Raw genomic sequence first — 7,244 nt, 5'->3', positions numbered from 1 at the left:
CTGAAGCACGGTAATTGAATAATAGCATCTAACTGGCAGTAGGAAAACATGATTTAGTTTAAATAGAAACTAGAAGTTTTGTTATTATAGTTACTGCAAGAGCAAAAATGTAAAAATATTTTTTTACTTTCCTTTGTTCTCAAAATTTAGAGAATCATCATTTTCAAAGTGAGCTAAGTTATTACTGTCTGCGATTTACTTAATCACTGGTATTCACTGTATCAGAAACAGTCATTTTTATTTTCTAGCAGTAAAGTTATTGCTATTTTCAAATGCTCATGTGTAGACAAATGATGCAGGAACTTGTATTACCAACCGTCTTCAAATCTTAGAATCTTAAAGCAGGCAGCGTATTCCCAGGCCCCACAACTTAAGGCAGGAAAAAAGAAGATAGAAGGGAAAGTAAATATTATAAAGGAAACTGAAAAAGAATGACCAGAGATACAAGAGGAGAGCCAGAAGAGATAGCTGAAGGAGGAGAAAATTCCTAGGAAAGAGTCATCAATGGTATTAAATCCTGTTGCAAGGTTAGGATGATCCTGGAAAACAATTGAATTTGACAATATACCATTAGTGATCTTAGCCAGAGTAGTTTAAATGGTGTGGTGTGAGAAGATGTCACTTTGCTATGGGTTGGACAGAGAAGTTGCAGGAGATAAATGCAGTACATGCAGATTATTCCCTTGAAGAACTCAGCTTTAAGAAATGGTCAGAAAGTGGTGTATCTAGAAGGAGATACAGGATCTACTATGTTTTTCTTTTCTTTTTTATGATGAAAATACTTTAAACATATTTAAAATTGATGGTAAAGGAATCAGTAGAGAGAGACAAGTGTAGTGAGAATAAGGAAATGAGATGTTCAAAGAAAAGTGCTGTGGGCGGAGAGTGATTTAGTGGAATTTAAGATTTTAGAAATGATTCTGTTATGGGGGCCTCAGGTCAGAGTGGGATCGTAGGAAGCAGTTGCTGAGAGAGATTTAAGAACTTTGAAGGGTGTTGGCTGGGATATCGAAGGATATTTTTGCTGGATATAGAATTATAAGTTGACAATATTTTTCTTTAAGCTCATTAAAGATGTCATTCTATCGTCTGATATATTTTTTTCTTTGAGTTTAAGCAGTTTGATTATGACGTGCTTGGGTGCTTTTTGTTTTCTCCTTCTTCCTCTTTTGTTTAAATCCTTCTTGAGGTTTGCTAATCTTGGATTTGAGGGGTCATTCATGAGTTTTGAAAAATTTTTTCATGGTATTTATTCTGTCCCATTCTCTCTCTCCTCTTCATGTGGGAGTCCAGTTACACGTATTACAGTATTATCCCAGAAGTCTCTTAGGCTCTGTTTAGTTTTTCATTTTTTAATCACATTTCCATTTAGATATTTTCAATGCATCTGCCTTTGGGCTCACAGATCCGTTCTTCTCCTATGTCAGTCTGCTGTCTGCTCATTCACTGAATTCTTCATTGCAGATATTACATCTTTCAGTACAGAATTTTCATTTGATTTTTTCAGAACTTCTAATTCTGTGAAATTCCCTATCTGTTCACTCATCCTATCCATATTTTCATCAAAATTCTTTAATATTTTTATGATAATTATTTTCTAAAATCCTTGTTAGCTAAATTTATCAGCAGGATCAGTTGTGGGTTGACTTTTTTCTCTTGATTGTTGCTCAATTTCCTGCTGCTTCCCGTGACTTTAATTTTTAAATGTATGCTGGTATTTTTTTTTGAATAAAAGAACATAGAGATTGAACTGGATATTTTTTGTTTTGCTTTTTTCTTTCCTGATATGGTGTTTGTTCCATTTCTTCTGTGAGGCAGTTAGGGTGAGGGAATGGCCATTCAAATCCCAGCCTGCCCCAAGCCGAGTTGGGGATTAGCCACTGCTTTATTCAGTTTCAGTTATCCTGTGGTTCCACATGAGGTTAGAAAGATCTCTCTTTGCCCTTCAGCTTAACTCACAATTTCTTCTGCCACCATAGAGAGACTTATTGTGCTGATATTGTCAGGATTTGGGCTGGCAGGAAGTTGATTTCCAGCTTTTGTTAGTTCTGGTTTACCTCTAAATTCAATAGCAGCAGAGCCCTGGAACTTAAGCTCTAAACAAGACTAGAAAACCACTTTCTACTTTCCACTTCCACTCCTATGACTACTTACTCAGCAATATTCCTGCAGGGTAGAATTGTCAGGCTAATAGACTTATGTATTTGGGACTCTTCCAGAATTCAATCTGTCATGCCAACTCCAACTGTTTTTTTTTCTTTTAAAGATTGGCACCTGAGCCAACAACTTGCCAATCTTTTTTTTTTTCTCCCCAAATCCCCCCAGTAGATAGTTGTATACTTTTAGTTGTGAGTCCTTCTAGTTTTGTCCAATTGTTTCTAAAAGTTTGGCTTGCTTCTCCTCATGCTGGCAAAGCCTTTCTACTGTGGCAGGTCCTGATCTCTGTCCACTCACTGCCAGACGAGGTGATACCCACTCCCAATATGGAGGCAGCTGCTGAGCTTTGCCTATCTGTGAGGAGTTTGTTCGTCTCTGAAATTTAGTTCATTTAGACTACTTTATTAATGACATGTTTATCTAATTTAAGCTTTTAGTTCATCTAACGTCTTTTTTTTTTATAACAGGAGTGAAGTTTTTCATGACTTTCTACATCTTAACTGAAAGTGGAACTCCCCCATATGGACATTGATGCCATGAAACCATGATGGTAGACATTAGGATGGAAGTAAGAAATCGAACCACTGCCAAAGTCCTTAATAAATGAATAAGGATAAGTGTAGTGTGTGTGTGTGTGTGTGTGTGTGTGTGTGTGTGTGTGTGTAGGAAGACTGTGATGGTTTTGGTTATTGGATTAGCAGATGACTATAAAGAAAGAGAATGGTGAGATGTAGCCAGGATCCACCAACTCAGAGGAGGAAGAAAGCAAGATACAACATGTTGAGGGTGAAAGACAGTTTATTCCCAATGAAATACAGGGTCCAGAGAATACGTGGGAACAATGAGAAGGAAGGTCAGCAGAAGTTGGAAGGTAGGGATAGGTGGGAAGAAACATTTCTGTTTGTTTGTTTGTTTGTTTGGGCATGATAATGTGTGAAAAAGTGGTTGACCAGAGTTTCTCACATTTTGGCAAGTGGTCACGGACGGAGATAAGGGGTCCGTTTGAAAGGAGGGCTCCATGAAGTAAGATGCTTGTGTAGAGTGAGTTTCCGGCATCATTAGAGGACTTTTGAGGCTGGTACACTTGTTCATTGAGAACTTCTGCTAGCGGCTTCTGAAGAGCACTCTCTCTTCACAGATCATCAGGGCGCAGACTATTTGTGTGCTTCACTGCCGGCAGTTTTCTCAAGAGAGAGAGGCTCAGAGGTATGGCAGGTGGAGTTGAGGAGGCCAAGGTTTGCTTGGAGAAAATACTAAGTTATTTTCTGACATCCATCCAATTTAAAGGCTATCAAATCTTATTGAAAGTTTCCCATTGCTTGTAAAATGTAAGTCTTATAATGTAAAGCAATCACCAAGATATAAAATAATATAAATATATATATAAATATATAAATAATCTACTTTAGAAATAGATGAATAATTGATAGAATCGACTGATGACTATATTTTGACTGAAAAGACATGGGTTTGAATCCTGGTTCCAATATTTCTTAGCTGTGTAACTTTGGGCTTGTTAAATACTTTCTCTTGGCCTCAATAAAAAAAAAAATTGCAAAATGGGACTGCAAATCATATACATTTATAAAGGGTATTGAATAATATAATGATTTTGCACATTTGCCTGGCAAATAGTAATAATACAAAATGATTTCTTTCTTTCTGTTTTTTAGTTTTAATTTTTTTTTTTTTTTTTTTGGTGAGGAAGATTGGCCCTGAGCTGGTATCTGTTGTCAATCTCCCTCTTTTTGCTTAAGAAAGATCACATTTCTTTCTTTATTTTTGTCTTTCCTGGCATTATTCAGTTCTCTTATATTTCAGAGTCATCATTATGGCAGAATTCAGCAATACTTAAACTTTTTACCAAAATCATCTATTGGAAAAATGTAGCAAGTTTTGTCTCCATTGCTAATTCATGTGGCTTCTCATAGGTATGAGAGAGTTTTGTTGAAGAAAACTGAATTGACAAAAAAAGACGTTGTGTTGATCACAATTTTCCAAAGATCTCAGGTTTAGGAAGTAATCCGTTCAAATCAGGAGCTCCATGAAGATAATGGCTTTATTATTCCTACTGCTTAGTACTGCATCTGGCATATAGTTGGTGCTCAACAAATGCATGCAATGTAAACTGAATGCAAATTTTTTTCTTAATCCCATACACTATAGTAGATGTTTAAAGTAGACCTAAACTTTCCAGTCTGAGAATTATATACACATCACCATAATGTGTATAGAAAGTAAATGCACATAAATTTCCCTAGTCTAAGCCTTAGAAAGTATTGCTTTTCTCTAAATGGAATTGATGTATTTCACCAATTAAGTTAAATAATCATGGTCATTTTCAAGACTGGCAGAAAATATTAGAATAGACAAATTTTTTCTAAGATTAAAATTTTTCTTTCATGAATTTATCATCAATTTTTGGCATTAGTTACCACCTAAAGATATGGCTGTATACTATAGATTAAATTAAAAAAATTTTTGCTTTCACCTTAGTCTACATTGCCAAATAAATGCTTCACTTTGAACTTTGTATATATTGCCACTGGAAAAATAGCACTATTTGCTGGACTCTTTCAAACGTTAGGACTGTATGTGCTCACTCTTTGTTTGTACAAACATAACCTGATATGAAAAATTAGGCAATTAGTACAATAAATTGGACCCAAACCACATTTGCCCGAAATAGCACATTAAAGAAAGAAGGGGGGTTTAATTGTGTTACCAAGGTGGCAGTTCTTCCCTTTCCTTCGCCTGCTAAGTGTGGGAGAGAGAGAACTTAGGAGCCACACTTACCGTGTCCACAATGGAGCCAGTGAACCCAGCCCTGCTATGAAGCAGGGTATGCCTCTAGGTTATACCTTAATTTTAAAATCGTGCCTGTTCAGCAGCAGCAAGAGCAACAACAGTAACAACAGCTCCACTCTTCAAAGCAAATCCGCGGTGAAAACAGGTGTCCTTGTTGGTTAATAAATAGTTTTATTTTAGCTTTAAAGTAGGTGATAGCAGGCTGTTTAGTTGCACACGTTGCTGTTGGTGGACGGAGTCTCCTGCATCTTCAGGGCTCCTAGACGCTCACAAACATAAGGTCTTGTGAAAAAGGCTGACTTCGCATTCTTACTCAGAGTGGTACACTGGTGGAATCCGGAGAACCTACAATGACAAATCATTATCACCCAAAGTCTGAAGTTCACAGTAGGGTTCGCTCTTGGTGTTGTGCATTCCATCGGTTTGGACAAATGTATAATGACATGTGTCCACCAGTAGAGTGTCACACAGAGTATTTTCACTGCCCTGGAAACCCTCCGTCCTCTTCTGCTCATCCCTCCCCTTGCCAGCCTCTGGCAACCACTAACCTTTCTACCCTCTCCATAGTTTTGCCTTTTCCAAAATATCCCGTAATTGAAATCATAGAGTATGTGGGCCTTTTACACATGCTTCTTCCATTTTGTAACATGCATTTAAGGTTCCTCCATGTCTTTTCATGGGTCGATAGTTCCTTTCTTTTTAGCTCTGATTAATATTCTACTGTCTGGATGTGCCACAGTTTATTTATCCATTCACCTGCTGAAGGACATCTTGGTTGCTTCCAAATTTGAACAATTTTACATAAGCTGCTATCAGCATCCATGTACAGGTTTTTCGTTGGACGTAAGTTTTCAATTCATTTGGTTAAATGTCAAAGAGTCTGATTGCGAGATTGTACGGTAAGAACGTATTTAGTTTTGTTAGAAACTGCCAAACTGTCTTCCAAAGTGGCTGTTTCGTTTTGTATTCCCACCAGCAATGACTAAGAGTCTCTGTTCCCCCACATATTCACCAGAATTTGGTGTTGTCAGTGTTTTCAGTTTTGGCCATTTTAACAGGTGCATGTTATTATCTCATTGTTGTTTTAATTTGCAATTTCCTAATGACATATGCTATTGAACATCTTTTCATGTGTTTACTTACCATCTCTCCATATTTTTGGTCGTGTCTATGCAGATCTTTGGCCCTTATTTTAGCTAGGTTGTTTTTTCCTTATTGTTGTGTTTCAAGCGTTCTCTGTCTGTTTTGGATAACAGCCCGTTACCAGATGTGTCTTTTGAAAATATTTTCCCCCAGTCTGTGGTTTCTCTTCTCAGTCTTCTGATGGTATCTTCCACAGAGCAGTTTTGAATTTTAATGAAATCTAGCTTATCATTGATTTCTTTCATGGAAGGTCTAGATTCATTTTTTGATAGATGTCCAGTTTTTCCTGCACCATTTGTTGAAAAGACAATCTCTGCTCCATTGTATGACCTGTGCCCCATTGTCAAAGATCAATTGACTCTATTTGTGTGGGTCTATTTCTGGGCTCTTTATTCTGTTCCATTGATCTGTTCTTTGGCCACTCCCACCCTGTCTTGATTACAGTAGCTTATAGGAAGTCTTGAAGTCAGGTAGTGTCAGTGTGCCAACTTTGGTCTTGTCTTTCAATACTGAGTGAGCTATTCTGCATCTTTTGCCTCTCCATATAAATTTAGAATCAGCTTTTGATATCTACAAAATAACTTGCTGAGATTTTGATTGGGTTGGTGTTGAATCTGTAGATCAAGTTGGGAAGAGCTAACATTTTGACAACATTGAGTCTTTCTATCCATGAACAAGGAATCTCTCTCCATTTATTTAGTTCTTCTTTGATAGCTTTCATCCGAGTATTGTAGTTTTCCTTACATAGATCTTGTACATATTTTTTAAAATTTAGATGTAAGTATTTCATTTTTAAGGTGCTAATAGAAATGGTAATGTGTTTTTAGTTTCAAGGTCCATTTGTTCATTGCTGGTATTTAGGAAAGTAATTGACTTTTGTATATTAACATTGTGTCCTACAACTTTGCTATAATCGTTAAATAGTTCCAGGAATTTTTTTTGTTGATTCTTTCAGGTTTTCTATATAGACAATCATGTCATCTGTGAACAAAGATGGCTTTATTTCTTCCTTCTCAATATGTATACCTTTTATTTCCTTTTCTTGTCTTGCATCCCATTAGCACCTCTAATACAATGTTGAAAAGCAGTAGTGAGAGGGGACTTCCTTGCCTTGTTCCTGATCTTACCAGGGTACT

The sequence above is a fragment of the Equus quagga genome, chromosome 12, assembly GCF_021613505.1.
Source record: "Equus quagga isolate Etosha38 chromosome 12, UCLA_HA_Equagga_1.0, whole genome shotgun sequence".
NCBI lineage: Eukaryota > Metazoa > Chordata > Mammalia > Perissodactyla > Equidae > Equus > Equus quagga.
The sequence above is the reverse complement of the archived record's forward strand: the minus strand, read 5'-3'. Positions refer to the sequence as shown.